Source organism: Catharus ustulatus, chromosome 2, assembly GCF_009819885.2.
Source record: "Catharus ustulatus isolate bCatUst1 chromosome 2, bCatUst1.pri.v2, whole genome shotgun sequence".
In the NCBI taxonomy this organism is placed as follows: domain Eukaryota; kingdom Metazoa; phylum Chordata; class Aves; order Passeriformes; family Turdidae; genus Catharus; species Catharus ustulatus.
Window position 1 is genome coordinate 58,334,951 of NC_046222.1, and position 22,386 is coordinate 58,357,336.

At 42.7% G+C, this 22,386-nt stretch overlaps 1 long non-coding RNA gene across 3 annotated transcripts in view; it reads left to right on the plus strand.

Moving 5' to 3' along the window:
• Window positions 1-6,126: 6,126 nt before the first annotated feature.
• The window catches only part of LOC116993165, a 92,000-nt gene continuing 75,740 nt past the window's right edge, over window positions 6,127-22,386 (plus strand). For all 3 annotated transcript variants that reach the window (XR_004417207.1, XR_004417206.1, XR_004417205.1), the window contains exon 1: window positions 6,127-6,496. This is a non-coding gene — a long non-coding RNA (uncharacterized LOC116993165). The remainder of the gene's footprint in view (window positions 6,497-22,386) is intronic.

The following is a 22,386-nucleotide window of genomic DNA, read 5'->3' on the forward strand; positions in this document are numbered from 1 at the left end:
CCACCTCACTGGGAACTGCCCCGGGACCAGAATCGGGTCCCTCAGAAGCTCGGAATCTTCCCCGAACGAGTAAATAACCCAAAATCAGCAGCTAACTCAACTCCAAAATGTCACAATTGCAGTGGGGGGACGCGTGGCGGTGGGGGGGGGGGGGGGGGGGGGGATGGGGGATGGACGACGGCGGACCCAAACAGTTTGTTGCTGCTTTTTCGACTTTTTTTTTTTTTTTTTTAAATAGCGGCATTCTAACTTACCCCGACTTTCTGAACGTATTTGCTTAATTTAACCGTTTGACCTTCTGCTAAAAAGACGTGACCCTTCTTTTTTTACTACGTGTTAAATAACTCCTGATGTGCTAGGAGAAATAAAAGTAGCATCAGACACCCATGGTGCCGAGTATTTGCATTTGGGATTTTTACGACGAGATTTTAAATGCCATAATTTAATTACGCCAAATAGAAATATAACGTCGTCGTCTGTAGGGTTCAAATACGTGCCTTTACACCCAAGTCTGTGCAAAGTTTGACAAGAGACGAAACCCCGCCTCAATGCCACTGGGGTGGGAGAGGGACGAGGGACACACAAAAATATGAGCTTGGGGACGTCTCTGCGGAAAAGGATGCTCGAAAATGGGACGCTGAGAAAGTTGACATCGAAGGGATGAGCAGGATGTTGAGCCTGGCACAAAAGCGAGCCGTTACACAGGTATTTTGTTATCATCAGAGAAATCTTTGGACTGGGGAACGAAAAAAAGCGAGAAACTTAACGTTTGCGGAAGGGAGAAGTGATGTCCCCATGCCCACGGTCCCGGTGCCCGGCAGCCCCTCTCCGGCCAGAGGCGCCTAGGCTGCCATGGGCGACATTTATGAAATTACACTCCCTGCTCCTGGCCGCAGTACTGAAATCACGGAAGCTAAAAAAAAAAAAAGGCACGTTGTCGCTGGGACACCGGTCATCCAAACCCAGATCACTGCATTTCTTTTGCTAAACGCTGTCATTTTTGCGGTATATATCGTCCCACAGATTGGGATGAGAACGTGTTAAAGACCCTACTAATTTACAAAGAACAGAGACGCTTTCCAGCTACACTAGGAAAGAAAGAATAAAGGAGAGAAAAAAAAAAAACACACAACAAAACCCCCAAACCTCGACTCAATTGAAAATAACGATTTTGTTCTTGGACGGCTACCAGGTTTTTGCTCTTACCGTCCCGGGACTTTGATTTAATCTCAGTAACATCCTGAAAGGCTACAGTCACTTTGCGTACATTACATGGTACCTTTTCGGTCCCGCAATAGAGAGCAGTACCGAGCTGACGGCAGGCTCTCCAGAATGATACTTTTTTCGGTGAAAGAAACGTGATGAGCCGCACGGGGTTAAATTAAACCTCGCAGAGATCCAGCTTGTATGAACAAAAATCGCCCAGTCTTTAACAACCTGGTCACACACGCTGGACATCGACAGCGGTGTCTGAAAAATGATTACGAAATTACGCTGGTCTAAACACCCCCCCACCACCACCACCCTCCCCCCCAAAAAAAAAAAAAATTTAAAAAGCGTCCCAAAACTCTCGATTTGAAGTGACCGGTGTTAACTGCGGCTTACTTCAGCTTCGCTTCGACACGCAGATCACGTCCATTCTCTTCACAGGTTTCCCAAAATCTCGCCTTTCCAGCCCATTCTGTGGGCTTGACCGTACGGAGAGCGATTTGGGGGAGCGGAGGTCCCTCCCGCCGCGGGGCTGCCCAAGCCCTCTGAAGGTGTTCGAGCGAGGGGCAAGGGGAGGTCACGGGGTCCTGGGGCTGCTTTGCAGAGCCCGGGGAGTGCAGCCCGGGAGAAACCGCGGTGCTCCCGCAGAATCCTCAAGAAAAACGCCGGGGAAGAAAGCGGGATGCCGGAGTCGCTCCCGCTTCGCTAGAAGTGCAGACGCGTGTCAGCCCCGGTACAGCTGAAGCCCCCCCTTCTCACTCCCTCTTCCCTCACTTCTCTCTCCTCCCCAGCTATATCTGGGGCTTTTATTGTTTGGCTTGGATTTTTTGTTTTTTGGTTTCTTTTTTTTTTTTCCACTTTTTCCTTCCTTTAGCGCAAATATCTTCTCTCCCCTTTGCCTTTGACATTTGGGGCTTATGAGCAAGAAGAGCTCTTTCTTTCCATGACACCACGGGGGAATTTTAGGGGTTCTTTGAAAAATTAAAAATCAGGTAGGCGAAGGCGTTGACTGTATTTGGTGGTGGTTGGCAGCACCCGCCGAGCGCAGAGCCGGAGGTGGCTGAGTGACAGTGGCTCATTCCCTCGGTGAGGCAGCAGGGACCTACCCCCGTGTCCAGCTGCAAATCCCTCTACTGGGAAACGGGGCTTGGGGAGGTGCCACCACCACACCGAGAAACTACTCTTTCCCGATACCCAAAACTATAGGAGGCATTTTCCTGCCCCCTTCCCTGCTTAGGGGCACGGGGAGCTGCTTTCAGTCTCTGTCTCGAATTTCGCTGGTTTCATAAGAGGAGACATTGAACTATCACTGCTGCAAGAAACTCACAGTTGCTACAAGTTGTTACTAAAGAGCGTTGAATCAAGTCTCTATCACTGCTGTGAGATATTCTTTTTAAAAATAAATAAAGGAAAGGATATTAGATTTTTCTGTCCCATTACTAAATGCAGTAAGTTGCCGTACTCGACCAATAAACCCCTAAAAGTTTATAAAAAGATATCAGTAATATCGACAATAATACCAAAAGCAGTGCTCGAAGCGGTGCGCAAACCCGGTAAACGCCTGACCGGAAAACCAAGGCGTTTGGAGCTAAGTTTTGTCTTTTCAGTTCTCCTGCTGGTGGCAACGACGTGTCGATAAACAAAAAGTGAGAATTGAGGGGGAACGGCGGGGGGCAAGGGAGAGGCGGCAAGCTCGGCTTTCCAAAGGCGGAGTTTTCTGAGGTCATTTCATCTCGAGTCTTTCGTCATTTAAAATATGAAAGAAAGCTGACTAGATGATTTTCCCCGTTCCTTGCCTGGCCGGGGCGATGCGGTACCTTCGCGAACAGATTACTTTAATAAAGGTGTTAAAATATTCTGGGTTCTTCCCTTGATGCTGACCGTGCGTTTAACAAACGCCCGGCGCAACTATTCGAGCTCGCTGCAAACTGGATTCAACTATGAATCTTGATTGTGTGGACATTTGGAGTTTAATCGTTGCTACTTTTACTTTACATTACAGAAGAAATATGGAAAGTTGTTTGGTAAGTTTTTGATTGCAACTTTAGAGTTTCCTTCTCTATATTAAGAGTAAAGCAGTGTGCAACATGTAGTAACTTTTCCCTATAAGGTATCTATTTCCCGGTGCAGAAAACAACCAGTATCCCTTCGGAAAATAAAGTACAGTTCTTAAAAACTTGGGGAAAAGACCTTGTCCTCCTCTTAAGCTCCTTCCCGCTCAAAAACCAGCCGGTAAAACAGTGCTGAGGCAGGCAAGCTGCTCTGTCCGCAAACCTGGGAGGATTATAAAAAAAAAAAAAAAAAAAAAAAAGCAGAAAAAAAAAAGCGGCGGAGGCATTCCTTAGAGCAGAAGTGAAACCGTCTCGATCCTGGCGAGTTTGTTTGTAAACCCGGGAAGCAGCGAGCCCGGGCGGCGGCGGGGGGGTGGTTCCGCCCAAGGGGTGCGGGGTGCGCGGCGGCGGCGGGACCCGCCGGGGCTGGGGCTGCAGCTGCTGACTCAGAACAGCAATGTAGGTCATAACGAGTTTCCTTAAGTTACCTAAGTTCCAACAATTCAGCTTTTCTTTAGAGACTTCCAAAGTGCTGTTGCAACATCTCTGAACGCCGTGGCTTCTGCTGAAGCTCAGCCGCCGGCTCTGAGCCACCAGGCTGCGGTGGGGCAGTGCCCGCGGCGGGCATACCCACTCCGGTACTTAGGTACTTACGCCTTTTACATCTTGCTTTTATCATCCCATTTCCACCACAACGCTATTTTTCTTTCTTTACTCTTTTTTCTAAGAATGTTAAAAAAAAAAAAAAAGTGCCAACGCGTCGCACTCCTTTTTCAGAACAGAAGCGAGAGAATTGCCTACCTACTCTCTACTCACTTCAGTTCTTTCCAAGAAGGCTTATTCACGGCTCACAGTTTGGATCTATCCTTTATTTCCACTATTTACTACTTTCCACCACCAGTCAATTTTTACACCATCAGTTAAAAGGCTGTGAAAAGAGCTCACTTGTGCCAGGGGTTTTGTACGCAAAAAACCAATCCAACACCCAACACCGTCCGTCTTTGAACTACGTAATTTTCGTTAATTTTTTTTCTTTCCTCTTTACTATTCTCTTTTCTCTTTTCTCTCGCCTTCTTTTTTTTCTTTTTTTTTTTTCTCTTTTACTTTATTTTTTTGCAACCATAGCAGAAGGAGCAAAGAGTAGCCGCAGTCCCCACGGAAAGCCCACAGAAGATGAACAAGCACAGTGTTCTGTCGCAAGAGCAGCGATGTGGGACGGAGATCTGGCGGCGAAGTTGTAGAGGAGAGGAAAGCTCAGCATTCAGGGGACGCTTCAAGAAAGGCACCACACTAATGGAATTTATTTTATTCGCTAGGAGATCTCCTCAGGCATTACCTGCGCTCCCCGCTCTGCAGGGAGCTCCCCCGCAAGCAGGGGAGAATTCCGAGGGAATAGCATTCTCCCCTAGAAAATCATCATCGCGAAGGCATCTGTTGTCCGAAGCGTAAGAACTCATCCGCCTATAGAATTCACGAAAACAAGGAGCGGGGGGAAAACCCCCAAACGTCGCCCAGTTCGACGGCTGTGCTTCTGCTGGGCAAGAATCGCCCGCGGGTCCATCAGAGGTATTTTTAGGGCGATCACACAACTGGTGTCAGGGTCACGCACGTCTTCAGCCTTCCTCCTTCCCTCCAGCTCCTCTCTAACCCTGCAGTGACAACCCACCGGCCTGTGTGATAGCAAGGAAGGATTTTCCCGTCTAAACATAGAAAAATCTGCTCAACCGAGAAGGAGCCCCTTGGATGTTACCCCGAGCACATTACAAGTAACAGCACCAGCAGCTCCACGGAGCCCCGAGGCCAGAGCCGGGAGCGCTCGGCAGGCTCGGGCAAGCCCGGTCCCGGCCTCCGCCCGCCCGGGGCACAGAGGCTCTGCCTCCTGGGGCGGGAGGGACGAGCCCTCGCTCTTTAAAAAAAAAAAAAAGAAAAAAAAATTAAAAAAATAAATAAAGGAAAACAAAGCAAAAACCAAAACCCAAAAACAACAAAAGAAAACAGCAACAAAAACAACAAAAAACCCAAAAAAACAAGTTGAAAGGGAACAAACAAAACAACAAAAAGGAACACACTTGTTTTGGTGTTTTGCTTTTTTTTTCCAGGTTCGCTATCCTGCGCCGTCCCCGCTGGCAGAAAGTTCCCCCCCGTCCCGCGGCACCCGAGGGCGGTGGCCGGGGTGACCGTGGGCATTCAGGACCCGGAGGGAAACGAGGCGTGGGCAAAGCTCGGCACCCCTCTAGGAACACGTCCCCCCAGCCTCGGCGGCGGTGGAAGGCCCTCCTCTGGTGTTTGCAGTTTTCTTTGTTTACATTCAGTTTAGAAACACTGGCCTTCGGCCAGAAAAGCGACGGTTCCCCTTCTCTCTCCCCTCCATTCTGTCCCCCCTCCCCCTGCTTCTTCTTCGGTGGCGGAGAAAACACTAAAGTTTCACGATCCCCAGCTTTTAAAATGTTTTCTCCTCAGCTCCCCAGATTAACCCTTCGGCACTAGCTCGTAAAGAAAACGGAGCCGGGTAGTGCGTGCACCTGCCCTCGGAGCTCCCAGCCGAGAGGGTCGCAACAGGTTCTGCCGGGAGACGGAGGGTACCGGCGAGCCGATCAGCGCCCAACCGAGCGGCGGGTCCCCCCCTCCCCGTGGCCCCGTCGCTCGGCTCGGCGCGCCTCGCCTCGCCGCCCGCGGGGCGGTGCTGTGCGGCGGCAGCCGGGCGGGGAAGCGGCGCGGTTCTCCCCGCTGCTGCCGCCGCTGCCGCCGCACCGCGCGGTTCCCCCCGTGGTCGCGGCGGCGGCGGCGGGTGGGGGAGAGCGCTGAAGTCGCTTGTACTCGCCGGGTTTGTACGTTCCCCCCCGCCCCGCCCCTCCACCCCGATATCTTCCCCCACCACCCTTCGGCGAGGAGTAAGTGCCACCGCTCCGCCTTCTCCTTTTCGCAATGTTGACGCAATCTATAAATAGTGGAACAAAAGGACCAACTTCCTCGCAGCTTTGCTGAAACTGCACAAAAAAGGCAACCGGGGGGGTGGGGGGACACACACGCGGTTATTTTTTGATTTTATTTTTCTCCGGTTAAAAGGCGAATCCTCCTCCCTTCCTCCCTCTCTCCCCTTCCCCCCCGCCCCCCCTCGCTACTGGAAGATCTTTTTTATTTTCCCTTGCTGCCTCCTATGCTGGCAACGTCCTGCAAGTGGCTATTTTGCTTTTGCACCGAGAGAAGAGCTTCCCCCCTCGCCCTCTCTTCTGACAGTAAGTGCCATTTAGCTACTGCCTTTTCGGGGACTGGGGGGGCCGCCTGCTAGCCTACCTGCTTGCTGCTCCAGAAAGCGGGCAGCAGGGACCGGGAGCTCCGGGAAAGCAGGGGGAGCTTTGGAGGCGGTGAGGGGACAGCGCCGCGGAGCGAGCGGGGATTCGCGTAAGGAGGACGGGGCGTGGGGGACCCGTGGATTGATTTTGTCGAGGGGGGCGACCGGTGAAATAAGGTGATCGGGAGAGGGGACGGCTGCTGCCGCCCGCCGAACAAAAGCTGACGCTGATATTAAACGGGCTTTTGTTAGGGGGAAGTGAGTGTGCGTGCGTGCGTGAGTGTGTGCGGGGGGGACACTCCGCCCGCAGCAAGTTGCCGTGCGGCGGAGGGCACCTCAGACTTGTTTACCGCTCGGCGCGGCGCTCACTGGCGTGTTTACCCTGCACACACGGCGCGGGGCTCCCCTCCTCCCCCAAGCCCCATCCCTCCTCCTTGCCCCGGGGAGGGGAGGGATGAGCGGAGAGGGGTTTAAAGCGGCGTTTTGGGGGTGGGGGGGTGCGCCGTCAGGAGATGCTGATACGATCACGCGTAAAACAGCCACCCCCCTCCGGTTTGCAAGTCGGATCGGTGCAAGCGCAGGCAGTCACTGGCCGGAGGGAGAATTACATCATCCCCTGCTCCAGTGATGCTACCTTTCGTGCCGCTACCATGCGCGCAGGGAAACAACCGGGGGCGCGCCTCACCCCCCCCTCCCGGCGGCTCGGTGCCACCCTGGGGGCGGCGGGGGAGAGCTGGGGGGCGGGGAGGCGCGCCCCCGCGTCACTCACACACACACACACGCCCGCCCGAGTGTTTACAGCGCTCACACAGGCGTATTGTGACGTCGCCTGAGTGACAGCCCGCCGCGCCAACGGGGGGGGGGCGCGGCCCCCCGACGCCACGGGGACAGAGCGGGGGTGCCCCGCCCGCCACGGCCCCCCCGCGGCACCGGCGCCCCGAGCGGCCCCGCGGGGGCTGCAGGGCCCCGCCGAGCCCCAGGTCACATCCAGCTCACACGGCCCGGTACCGGCGATGCCGAGCAGTTTGCGTTCGTGACGTTCTGTGACGCTCTGGGCGCACGCTGTGGAAGGGATTGCTCGTGGGAGAGCCGAGGCGCATTTGCACGCGTGGGGTGTCTGTGAAGTTACACCGCGCCCTCCGGGAGCGAGCGGGGACGCGGGGGCCGGACTCTTGCCGGGAGCACGGTCCTGATGGGACTTTGGGACAGCAGCGCCGTCAGCGTAGAAGCTGTCATATCGATGGCCCTGGACGCTCCATTGTCCAGAGTGGACAATAAAAATATTACTTTTGTTTGTTTGTTTGTTTTTTTAAGGCTTATAGTATTAAATACCGAGGACAAATGTTCATATGCTTTCCTCGGTGTTACAAGTGTAATGTTATAGGGTTAGAAACTTGTTGCAATATGCTGCTGGGGAAAAGTGTCTGGGGGGTTTACTCAGCCTGTGAAAATATTGAAGCACTACTTATCCACTGCAAAGTCAATAAAACTGTATCACACTAAAACCAACAAAAAGTGCTCTACAAATTTATATTTCTCAAGAATTGTCTGCCAGAATGCAGCAGTGTAAAAATTATTACCAAAACACCAGCATCTACTTGCTGCAAAATTCAAGTAACCACGAAGCCCTGTTTAATATACACATAGTTTTTAATGTGTTAATGGTTTGGGTTTCTTCAAAGCATATTACTTTTTGAAGTCTGGGTGTTTCTATTTGTGCAGAAAATAGACTGAGAAGCTTTGAGCTCTTACTGTTACAAAAGTTAAAAGGAAACAAAGTTGAGCTGCTAAGTCGGCAGTCTGGAATGAGTCAATAGTATCTCCTTTGTCCTGCTAGCTTTCTCTGCTGTGGTGTATCTTTGCTCTATTTCCTCTGCAAAAGCAAATGAGTATTTCCACCCTCGGTATATTTAATTTAATAGAACTTCTGGCTTCTAAATATTCTAAACTACCAGTAATATTCCAGTGTGTCTGCCTTTCCCAGCTGTATACAACAGTCGTGATACCATCAATGACAGTATGCTCACCTCTTTAACCACAGAGATACTTCCACATTTTCCATTATCTATAATTAATAGAGCAAATTATTCTTGCTTTGTTGTAGTAAGCCTTTATAAGGGACCAAATATGCCTTTTTAAAGTGCTCCATTATCTCTTGGGTTTTTGGTTGGTTTTTTGGGTTTTTTTGTTTTTGTTTTTAAGGGGAAAAAAAAAAGATTGGGCTGGAGACATGAAGGAGATGTAAATAACTCCCCTCTTCATTTACTTGGGGATTCCCTGGGAGTCTCAGAGGGCAAGGAGGTAACATAGCTGGCTTTTACAACAGGATGACAGGTCCTGACACAGGGTCACAAAGAATCTATGCTTGGCTAGCCCTGTGCTCCAGTTTTGTTTAGCTGGTAGCTAGTCCCTTGAGGGATCAATGTCAACTTAAGCATGCTAACTTCTACAAGCAATGGGCTGGCCAGTGACCGAGAGCTGTGGCTGGCTCCTCCAGGGCTCCCTACTTCTGCTGCACTTGGAGCTTGAGTGCTGCTGCCAGGCTACTTCTGTGGCTCTGCAGCTTGTCACAGAGAGAATTAAAGTGGCAACAGTACAAAGCAAGCCCCAGCACTGCCTGCTCCCTGAAAACAAAAGGTGGCTGGATGTATTAGGTGGATAGGAAAAGCAGCTTGGGTAGGGACATGGCTTAACAACTGAGGCACAGAAACTGGAGCCAACTCCCATCGCCATGAGCTAAATTTCCGTACACCTCAAACCCCTTTGCCCTTAAATTCTGGCCTTGAATTGGTATCAGTTGTTCCACAGATCTGTCACACTCCCAGAGATAATAAACAAATGTCAATTCAATATCCCACACATAAAGGTATTAGATATCAACCTATTTTCTCTTTTAAGATATGTATATCTTAAATTTACCAATTAGGGAACAAGGTATATGTGTGTGTGTGTGTGTGTGTGTGTATGCACACACACACACCTCCTCACACTGACAGTCCTTTCTGTTTTAACTTTCAAAACCCGTTGGAGATTAGAATTGGGTTACTAGAGTTCAAAGAAGAGTGAATTTGTATTAACTCACCAGGGCTGAAACCTGTATTTTAATATACACAGTGTGTAGTTTTTATTCAGTTTTATGTTACAGTATGAAGGCTTTTTATGTCTGCAAGGTCAAGATAATTTTTTGTTTGTAAAAATAAGGCTTGTTTGTTATTAATTTATCTAACTCTGCTTTTCTTTTGATACTTGAAGCACATAAATGAGTAATTTAGCACATGATTAGCTGAATGACCCTTCCTTTCCTTTTTTCACACTTGAAAAAGATTATCACTCAACTACTGCTGTATGCATATGTTACCAGGCTGTCTGTACCATTTGATGTCTGATACTTTGAAAATTTTTTGTTGTCTTATTCTGTACATAAGATCTCAGGATTTTTTGTTTGTTTTTCTTGTTTGTTTTTTGTTTTGTTTTGTTTGTTTTGGGTTTTTTTAATGCAATCCTGTAATTCCAAATTATAACAAGCAGTTTTCTCTGATCACCATAAAGGCCTATGCCATGGATTTCTACAGCTTTCGTTTAAAACTCTCGACACATTTCCATCTTTACATTTGCAAAGGGTGTTACTAACTTACATTTGGAAATTTGACTGATTAAGATAGCATAGTCTTCCTGGTTCTGCAAGCAGGCAGTTCCAGTGCTTCAGCTTTTGCACAGTAGCACTTTAACAAGCAGCAACCATGCATAACTAACAAGACTGTAAGTCTAGTTACTGCTTTTTAGAAGCCTCTGCCCAGATCTTAAGTTATCCAAAATGCCCATTTTATGTTGTTGTTGTTGTTGCAGCCTTATGACAGAACTACTAACAGCAGGAAAGTGCGGTAGTTATTTACAGTGGATAAGATACAGGAGGAGAAAAAAAGTTTTAAAAAATGGAGCCTGAGGCGCAGGAAGAAAGAACAGCTCCAGTTATCCTTTTATAGTAACTGGTGTTTTATGGGAAGTGGTTAAGAAAGAAAAACTCTCTCTTCCTTCCAGCAGTTAGCCAGTGATGGCATGATACTTCTAACTGAAGACTGATAGCATTCTTGGATAAACCCTTATGCACATTTCATTTCAAGTATCTGGAAACAAGTAGTATTGTTTTCTTCAGCTCCTTCTCTTGAACCTACTTTTAGATTCTGGGTTTTACCCTCGAACTGTATTGATGGATTTCTAATAGAACAGTTTCCAAGTTTGGCATTAATGCTTCAGAAAAAGTAACATATTCTTATGAATATTTTAAAGAAATATAGTAGTTTCATTAGTATTTTTTACATGTACATTTAGCATTCTGGATACATATGAATAGATGGTATTAGCTAGTCAGGGCATCACTTCAAAATGTGTACATAATGTGTACACAAGATACATCTAGCACAGACAAAAAAAAGTGTTCTTAGCATGGATTACAGGTACAAATGAATACTTTGATGAAGAGAAACTAGGAATTTATTAGTAGCTCACCCAGTGCGAAACACACCTTTAGACTCCACAAAGAAGTAAAAAATAAATGTGCAGAAAATTAGGCAACACTAGCTAAAAAAACAGATTATAGAGACCACTGTATTTTTAAAGGACTCTTAGTATCCTCATTTCTGTCTGAATGTGTTATTTGCATGAACATGCTCTTTTATAAAACAATTAATTTCACAAATATTCCACTACACAACACTGTACTGATTGGCTGTCACAACTACTGACTAAATATTAATTTTGGTAGTCTAAGTTAAATCTATAAACTCCTAAATGTGGGTACTTTTAAAACCCTACACACAAGTAAAACTCTCAACAAAACAATTTCCTGGCTTACACATTGTCCATACTTGTTTTAAAAGATTTGGTTAGTAATTTACATTAGTTTGTCAATTTTACTTTTATTAGATAGAGAAAAATTAGATGGTCTCTTTTGTTTTGAAGTGTATTTCATCTTAGTTTTATTACACTAAGGAGAGTGATAAACACTGCAGGCTAACTAGAAGGAGTTCCACATTAGTGCAATCACTTTGGTTTCATAACTCCTACAGATTTTTATCCCTTACAAGCAATGATTTACATATCATTGAGGGAAAATGAAAATGAGGGGGAATCTCATTATGACACTGCAAAGTGTTCTTAGTTTCTCCCAACACGAACTAGATTAAACCTGGCCTATGTCACAGGAAATGTGAAGGGTGAGAGCAAAGGGTCCTTTCTCATAATAGTCATGCACAATTAATGCTCTCTTCACTTAATAGAGAAAACCAGACCCAAAATGAGGAGGATGATATGAACTCCTATTCTTTCACCTTCACTCCCCACCCCCACCCTATGAGCTGTAAAGAAAGGATCAGGTTGCACTATTTTAAAAGCTGGTGCAGTATGCACACTTCCTCACTATATTGGCAAGCACTGGGAGAAAATCTCTCTCAGAGCTCTCTGCAGGAGTTCCTACTGCTTCATAACATCCTTTACTCAGGACTGTGACTTCTCAACAGAGCTGTCTTCAATAAAGTGATGAAAACTTCTCCCACAAACATACAATTTTTTAGGGACATATACAAATAAGAGTATTATTGAAATAACTTACCTTTGAAACACGGCTTTGAAAGCTTCACACTTGATGCAAATCATAAAAATCAAACTATCACAATAGCTCAGCACTACAGGCAAAGTAGACCTGTAAATAAATTAAAAGAAAGATTAAGTAACTTACCATAATTTCCTGAATATGCTTAAATTAACGGGATTGATTAACACATTAAAGAATACAATTGCTCTTTCATCCTACCGTCTGAGCACAGATTTCTGGTTACTGTTCGTATAGACACATCAAGTTAAATCAAACTGCTGATGTTAAGTCTAAATCAACATGGAAGATGAATGGTGCTTTGGCCAAAGGAATGGGAGTCTAAACAAGGGCCATAATCCTGTCCTTGACTCAGAATTTCACCAATGGCTTTTCCATTCTAAGATAGGGACAGTTAAAACTGTCCTACATCTCACTGAATCTAAGAGATAAATTAATGCTTACAGGATGTGCCAATGCTACACATACCAGAGTTATAAAATTCTAAAATAATCTAAGATCTGAAATAAGTGTTCAGCAACATTTTGTTTCCCTCTATATTTGTTTTTTTCAAAATACAAAACCCACTGCTCCCAAGGCAATGTGCCTAGTTAGCAACACTTAATGCATGCCAAGAGGCTAGTCCAACTATGAAGGTGTCTCTTAAGAGGAGTTCCTATGCCATATCATACCTCCAAGTAAAAAAAGAAACCCAAAATTACAGTAATTGAAATCCTCATCAGTCTTCCACTCTCTTCACATTAGATATAAAGACCTGACTGGGAAAGGACACTAAAAACCTCATATCTCACCCAGAGATCCTCCTGCAGGAACTGTGGAAGGAAGCCATAAGCCACCTCCTGATGGAATAGGGCAAGTTTCACACTGGGAGAAAGAGTCTGCACAAAGCACTGCATAAAAGCTAGGCTGAGCCAGTGGCACTCAGAGGCTGGAAGAGCTGTATCAATCTGTCAAGTGGCCAAACAGTGAGAAGGAATAAATCCTGTTTAGTCTTGCCTCAGCCACTATTACCTGAGCTCTGAGAGTTTCTCATTCCAGACTTAAAAGAAGCTTGAAGTTTATAGATGTATACTAGCTGTATACTACATTAACAATTGTAGTTGTTAATAATATACAACTTCAACATACAGACTGGGAGATACTTCATTTGAAAGCAATAATGAAAATAATGACAGATTGTATCATAAGACAACAAATCTACAAGTAATAGCAAAATTGTCCTTTTCTTATGCATTAGAGCCATCATTCTAGAGGGAGAGCCTGCTGGAAATATGCAAGGGGCACATGAAAATGGAAGAAAAGATAAGAAGTTTAATGAAAGATGCTGATCTGGATGAGTGAAGTCTTCATCAAATAAGAAAGCAGTCTCTTATTTACTTTCTGATGCTGTGTAAATGAGTGAATCAAAGCACACACATTCTCTTTTAAATCGTGTCACAAGGATTCTACGTCTCTATGCCCCTGAGGTCATGAGTGACCATGTACTGACCCCTGACAGACTCCTGCTGCCTTTCCTTTAATACACTTCCCTAACCACTTGAGCCCCTATAAGTGCTATACATTGCATACTTCCTACTTTTCCTTTCTTTTATTTTTAGCAATCTAAACCCCACAAAAAATTCCTATAATCTCATGTGTTTCTCTACAACCTTTTTTGTACTGAGAAGTTTCTCAGTACTTAAGTAGACATGTTAAGGAATAAGGAAAGACATAAAAAGATTATTTCAGGGAGAGACTCAGCAAGTTTTCAGAAAAAGGAATACTGTATTTCAAATAAAATAGGATTGTTTTCAATTGGAAGAGGCTCACATTTATTATTACCAGTAAATCTTTTGCTGAAACGGGAGGAAACAGTAACTGTAGACAGTAGTCCAAAAGGAAGTTCTGCTACAGCACAGACTAAAAAAATTAACATCTTCTTACCAAACATAAAAATGTAGTTAATGCTGAACTTCTGCATATGCCTTAAATACTGAGCTGTGAGTGTGGATTGCTCTTTAATGTGTCCAACAGCCTTAATGCTGAAACCTATACAGGGAAATAATTATGACAATAGCATTCACCAAACGCAAAACTGAAATATTCTTTCATTGAAACTCCTCCAGCTCCAGCAAAGGCAGCATTCAAAAAAAAAAAAAAAAAAAAAAAAAAAAAAAAAAAAAAGAAAAAGAAAAAAACAACCCAGCATTTCAAAGACCACTGTAGATGCTGTACATACTGGACATACACTAATTCTGGAGTTAAAGACAGACATCTGCTAGCCAAAAGAAGTAACTTGAACAAAGAAGAGACTTTCAAGTTTGACTTTCAAATTTCAGACCTGTAGTTTGAACTTATCTATGTTTTCACACATCAGTAGGTTCAGTGGAGTTAGAAATATCCAGTACATGTAATGAAAACAATCTCTATCAGTGGATACAGCACGAACATGATAACGTATGTTTTCCAAGCCTAGAGCAATTGTCAAGCAATTACTGTTTGTCAAGACAACACACTTGATAGTCTGGGTCATCTAACCCCAGGTCATCTCGTTCTACCTTACATGAGGCAGGTCTCAGTAACTCAGCTGCCCAGCTTTCTTTAATTTGCTCTGAAGGCAAGTTGCAGATGCAGGTTTCCTCTCAGCCCGCAGCCAGAGAGCCGAGGGAGGCGGCGGTGACAAGGGCTCAGCTCCTGCACTGTGATGGCTCCAGCAGGCAACAGATGCTGGGGTTTTGTTCCGAGGGAAGGAGGGCCCGTGCGGGTCAGAGGGGACTCCTGGACAACTGATTATTAACCAGGGCTTTCTAAAGCACTTGTAAGGCCCATATTGTGTCTGTTTAGGACCCAGAACTACAAGTGCATGTTATCAGCAAACTGGGTGAATTGGTTTGTGTCTCTGAGTTCAATTACCAATTCTAGCTACCTTTTAAAACAGAAAAGACAATAGCCTTGTCTTACACAGACTACTTTTGTCCAGTTTTATATTTCCTTTTTCTTTTTCTTTCATTTTAAAGACCCTTATTCAATTAAATAGATCGTCTTTATAAAATATTGTTCTTTTTGCTCTCTAGATTGTGAGTTCATGCCTGCAAAATTTTAATTTAATCACCTACACAAGCAACTTCTTATTCCTAATTTTCACATCTTATAATAGAAAATTTAATGGCCTCTCTTTACCATGACTTTGTCTTCCAACCATAACTTACAAAAGTGTGTATGTAGATGGAAATTGGAGTTCAATTAAAATGTAGCTAAAGAGCCCTCAATTTTTTCTCAGTTAAATTAAATAGCTATAACTTTGCACAACCTGTAAGAAAAAAAACTTATCAGAACATACCGTATTGAAAACTGATTTATTCAACAGTGATGAATCAGTGCTAGTTGGTGAACTTGATGGTTTCTGGTTAGAACAACCTTCAAGACTACTACACCTCATCCTCTTAGAGATTTCATTCATGGACTTAATGAGAAAAAATGAAATTACCTGCTTTTTCATCTCCCAGTGGATTTTTCAATTTCAAACATACAAGCCATTAATATAAAGTAGATGAGTACAATAAAAGAGAAAAAGAAAAGCTATCAGAAGCTGGTTCCACATTCTGCAGGTCATATACAATTCCAAATGCTCTGCCAGTGACTTCCTCTCCTTCAGTGGTTTGACTTTATCTAAAACTTTGGTATAAAAAACGTGTGTCACAGTATTTTTATTGTGTTATTTTAAAATACTATAGTAAATTTAACCTTAGTACTGGCTGTCTTAATTTCATAATTATTTTAAGTGGTCTTGTTAAAAAAATAAACTTTTCATTTAAAGAAAGCATACATAGAGAACTCATTAAACACATATTAATCGTTCCAGAAGGCCACACAAGTAACAGAAAATGTGATTTCCCTCCTTTCTCTTATAGCCATTTAGACTGTAGTATGTTCAAACCAGCACAGGTCCCTACTGTGCCTGCTGATGTATACCCAAAGTTAAAGAGACATAGCTCTGGAACAGAGATTTGCCTTCATTTCCTCAATACCTGAGGCATTAGAAGCAAGAAGCCAAACAGGATAGGCTTTTTCTTTAATGCACTGGCTGTTCAGGTGCAGATTTACCAGCAGCAGAAGGGAAAAGTGAAAGGATGCCATGAAGAGCTCTAGATCCTTCTCTGTTCCTCTACCCATTTTTCTCCTTCTCAAGCTATAGCTGCACCTATGCCTATCTATTGAAAACTACTGAAATCTATTGAATAGACTTTGAGCTAACCAGGGAACTGAACATAAGAATTCACCATCTTAATCTCTGCTAAAAACAGAGACTTACCATTAAATTTCCTTGTCCTTGCAAAGTGACTTAGAAGGATAAACCTACTGTCAGGAAAATCTCTCAGGTTTAAAGGGAAAGGAAAGTTATTTCTGAGAATTTCCTATAGTTGTGATCCTGGCTTGCTGCATTTTGGAATATGACTTATGATCTATTCATTTAAGATGGATCCGAATGAAATTCCTCCTCCTCCTCCTCCCCCAAAATTACTGTGGTGGAAACAGCACCATTCCATGGATTTTCTATTACTTTTCTTGCTCTTTTCATTGCCAGGCTCAAAGATTTCCTCTCTATAATAAAGAGATTCTGAAAGCCAGTATAAGCTACAAGAAAAGTCACTCCTCAGAATTATAATGGTAGCAACAAGTTTCTAGAGAAAGAAAGATTAATAAAGTTTGATTTAAGGAAGGGCAAGATTAGGTGAGAAAAAATGAGAGGTAGAGGCATTTCATTAATATAGGTTATAAAATCTTTGAAATATAACAGACTGGGAAGTTAGCAAACTTGAGAGTGCAGTAAAAGGAATAAGAATGACTAAGGTTGACTCTAGTTGATTCAATTTAAAGAGGGGAAAGTCCTGAAAGTATTTTGTTTCATTTTTGCAAAGACTGTGAATAGGTCATGATTTATAAACAAACTTTGTTTTAAGAATACTAGAGAGGTCAGACTGGTTCAGGCCAGGCATACACTTGGCCCATTTACCCATCTCTAACAGCTGACAAAAGCCAATTCTTATCCAAATATTCCCTCAGTGAACAGCAGGACCAGGACAAGCACATTTGATAATGCCCACACATTCCAGCATCCAACTTGGTTTCAGCTTGGAAGGTTTCCTGAACCTGATGTGGTTTGTCCAGTCAGTGACCTTCACTAGATATCCCTTCCAGTGCCTTGTGCAGCCTCTCCTTAGATTGCTGCAAACTTCGTTAAACTATACTGTCTTTAGTAAAAGAATGTTGTGAGTATAATACCCATGAACATATAAAGTAATATAATTTATTGTATTATTTATTTTGAACAGGCCTACTGCTGTCCTCTGATGCTCCCTTATTTTTTTATTGATAGAGAAGGTGAAAAGTTGATCCCTGTCCATCCCTTTTGTTTGTGACTTCAAAACATTTATTGCTGTTTCAAAACCACAAATTTTGCTGTTTGTTAGAGAGGTGCTGTAGTTACAGACTCTAAAGAAGACTGCATTGCCCCAGGGCTGGAAATCTATTTCTTCTTAGCTCTGCCAATCAACCACCATCCTGCCTGCTATCTGTGGCAGATGCTGAAGCCGCTATTGCAAAGAAGTCCTTCCAAGATCCTGGGGAACTGGAAGCCTAGATGAGCACATTCTGAGAGAGCCATTCTTTTCCACTGCTAGGAAAGATGCATTAGAGGAAAAGATGCAGTCATGCATATTGTGCTCTTAAAACCCTGCTGGTCTTTCTGCAAGCAGAATCTAAAAGAGTCGTAGGGAGTGGAAATAAAGAGAAGAAAATTTGCCACTCCACAGAAATCAGCTCTGTTCCAAGAAAATTACTTGCTAATAACTAAAGCTCAAGGAATCAATGTAAACTTTATCTAAAATCTGAAGCAGAAAACTGAAGCTAAAGTAATTCAAGCCTCCTTTGAAGGAGGAGAACATTGTTGCTAGAGTAGACCTTAACTGGGCACAGTTAACATCATAAAAACTGCAGAAGCTTGTGAGAGTTTCCTATTATTTCAGTAGGAGATTATTAACTCATGTAGTATTCTCCCACTTTTCCTGCCATGTGTTTTACAAGACACATAAATATTTCTCAGGCAGACAGGAAAGCACAGTTTCTATTAGTAAAAAATTATACAGACAGTAAGACAGGTCTCCATTGTTAGCTAAAAATATAAACAAAAGCCTTTCCTAAATCTTACTACAAGTTAAGGTATACTGTATCACTGTAAAGAAGAAGATAAGCAGCTATTGCAGAAAAATGCACTTTTAGAGAAATTATATAAACTCCACTTAGTGTCAAAATAATTAAACAGCCATGTTTAATTCTACTCTCTCTTCTACTACTGAAGTAGAAGAGGTTAAGGGAGACTGACCATGCCAGGATACTCAAACAGAAAGTCTTTTCATTCAGGTTTGTGAGTAAGTCTAGTTAAAATTACTCTATTTGACACAAAATGATCTGTACTGTTGCAAAATAGTTTCTGTCAGCAGATTTCACTTAGGCAACGCCCTGTCTATCAGCTATAATCATACCGGGTTTGGCTGCAGGAGCAGATTATTATTTCAGAAGGGTATGTCTGGCTAAGCAGGTAAAGAGAATGTACTGAAAGTTTCACAAGACACAAAGAAAAATTTTTTAAAAAGGCAGACAGTCATGTTGTAAACAGGTAAACAAAACATTTTGCCAGAAGGTCTCAGCATAGTTAGAACAGGACACCCATTTGTATCTGTTATGAACAAGCACACATTTAGAAGTCCCCCGTTGAAAAATATGACTCTGGAAGACAGGTCAGTGCTATTGACTCCCTGCTATGATGGCTAGATATGCAGAAGTTTAGAAAGGCTCAAGGCTCTAACGTTATCAGCTCTAATCCCAAATGTTTCCTAGTTCTGACTGGCTTAATTTAGAGCTGTATGTCACATGTAAGCTCCTGAGGATGGTCTTGTCCCTCACTGGCTTGTTGACAAAAACATATGATGAATTATCATGTTGACTATTGGCACTTGTTTGGGAAGTCCCTGAAAAACAAACCCAAATTTATTTATTGTTTGAGGCAGAGGGTACTGACTGAAATATTTATATGGAGAGCAGGCATCTCGTGAACATCACAAAGATTTTGAATGTGAGCAAATCCTTGTCTCTGAATAGATCTGTCTGTCCTCCAGATTCTTGGCACAGTAATGAGTATCGTTCGTTCAAAGTTTAATGAGGAGAGGACTCCTTCGGCTACCCCAGACACCTGATGCAGCGAGTACCAGGCCATTGCAAGGCTGTGCTTTCAGAATGTAGCTACAGTACAAAATGTTTTTGGAGAGACTATAAATGCTAAGAGGTTTTTACTGATCTTGAATGATGACCTAGAGGCTGATTTAATTGACCTGTTGCCATCTACAATCTCTCCTCTGGGAAGTAAAAAGCTCTTGATAATATGATGTATAACAGTAAAACCATAACAAAATGTTTTAAATTGATGTTGTTTCTGTAAGTCTGAGAACTGTTGTTGATATAGTTTTAGACTTGTGTGAACTGAATCAATGATCTGCTGTGGCACTACACCTCAATGCTTTATCTTCTGAAGCAGGCTGTGATGATGGCTACTTTTTCTGGGAGGCAGGGTGAACACCAAGTCAACAGAAAATTCCTGTTTGGTTCACAACAAAGACTCAAGGGTAGCATTCTGTAATGTAATCCAGAGTTCCTATGAGGAATCTAATGTCTTTTCTCTGCTGCATGGATCCCTATGTAAAAATAGACATCTTGCTGGCTGGCAGTTCAAAATCCCTGAGGATTAGTGATTGGTTAGGAGATTATGGATACTAGTCCAATCTGAATTTGAAATAGCAAATGAAATTGCTGAGGCACTGATAGTTGACACTGAACTGCTAGCCCCCTCACCCTTCCTGTAGAGACAGAAGGCTCTGTCACTGATTTGGAATGGTACATTTGCTTCTGCAATCAGTCATAGAAGGTACCCTATTCCTGGTGTTTATTGCTTTTTATAAGCTGGACAGCTTGTTAGAGAATGAGAGAGAAAAGCCATGAGGCAGCAAGTCAGTCAGCACTGTGTATAGTACTGTGCTGAAATACAAAGACAATCACTATCATTGGGGCTATAAATACATAAGGCACTTAATGCAAAGGCCCCTGCAGAGAGCATACAAGTAATAAAATTAGTCTTTTTAGGACCTGAACTTTAAAATACATGAACCAGAGACACGTCATATTGCTGAGGAATATTTTATCCCTTCTACACACATGGGTAGCAGAGAATCTTTTATTGAGCATCACATTCCTCTTGCCTCCCTCAGACTTCCCTGCCAATACAAGTGGATCCTGCCAATGGATATGTCCCAGAATATCAGAATCCCAGCTTTTAGTACCCTGAACAAGAGATAATGTCTTAAATCATAACTCTAGCTTTACTTGCAGAATCTAGAAATAAACTGATCTCTGTTTAAGGGAAGCATTCTCCCCTCCCTCCCTTCCCTGCTCTTTGTTCCATCAAAGAGGAAATGTTACTATGGGATATGTTGCTCCCTGAAGAATCATACTAGGGAAAATCTTAAACACCAGCAACCTATGTCTCCTTTATTCATATACAAAGAGGTATATCTAGTATGTTAACTCAAACTTTATTTTGTTAATGGTCATTAGGGGACTTAATTTATTGCATGAAATTAATTATACCACTACAACTAAAGTTAAGTGAATCACACAGTACATGTACAGTACGATTTCCATCTCTGTGGTACGATGGAAATAATTAAATCATTCATGTTTGTATTCACATGGTTATTTAATGCCCTGAGGTCAGTGGACATGAGGGTGCTTCAAGTATCTGCTGATGGCATTTAATGGACCTTTTAGTTCAAATAATTTGCCCTTGCACTCATGGGCACATGCACACCAGCAAGGAAACACATCTACACAACCTCTCAAAGAGGGATCCAAGAGCATCTCAGAAAAGTTATTTACATTCTTTATAAAAACTGGGCAATTAAAGTAACTGTCTGTGTTTTGGCCAACTTAGATGGAAAACTGGGCTATATAAATTAACACACATACATACTGAATTAATAATGTAACTATCTCTTTATGCTGTTGCTGTACCTCACACTATTAGTCTGAAGAGTCCAAAACTGGATAGAAATGCACTTTCTAGTTCTCCAAATATAATATTTGTTCTTAATTCTGACATTTTTTTTATTTATTTCCCAAAACTGGCCAAAAAAACATTAACACTCCTAAATATTAACACTTTCCAAACAGATTTCTGATGTGCAGCTTGTACAACTTTCTTCAGACCAACTGCAGTCACGTTAAATAAAGGGATTACATTACATTATTAAATCTGCTAAAATAGAATACCTCAGAATAACTGCACATGTTCTACCAATTCTACCTCCAATCATTTATTCTTCTGCCAACTTAAATAAATATTATATCATTCCAGTTTCCTTGTATGTGGCTGTCTATCTCACTTAATCAAACTGCATATATTTTTTCTTCCTACCACCCTTTAATTATCCTGGGTCATATTTAATCTGTAAGTAATATTTTCAAAATTATTAAATTATAATTTCATTAGGACCTTTCAAAATGGGGGTTAGATCCATCCATACACTATTACCTGTATATGTTTCTCAGTACCATACTATTCAAAATAGATACAGTCATCTTGCTGGGAATTGATTTCTGCAGTAGTTGTGCTTGGCCTCATGCAGAAAAACTAAATTTCTCATCCTAATAAATCCTTTCTGGTTACATATATACTTTAGTCAGTATTTTTTTAAAACTGTGCAATTAAATATTACATGGGAAAGTTTAAAAATATCATTTGCATTTGCAGCTTCAAACTGTAAAAGTGAATGTTCCATTGCAAAAATTTTTAAATTAATACACATGTTAAGAAGTAAGTTCTCACTAATAAAACCAGACAACTGTAGGTTTCAGTTGTAAGTAAAAGGAGCTTTAGTTTTTTGGGATTTTTTTAATTGTCTAATTGATTAAGGCATCTTGCAATTTAAACCATTATTTTCTCTTCAGGAAACACCTTGGATCAGAAATTACTTTTCTGACTTACATGAGAAGTCAAGTCACACAACTTTCAGAGGCCTTTTAAAAGCAGTATTCACTTCTATCCAGGAATTATATTTTCCTATCCTTGTAAAAAACTCTAAGTTAAGCATTCTAAAGTTATTTGCTAGACATTTTCCTCTAAAAACTTCTCTGACCTA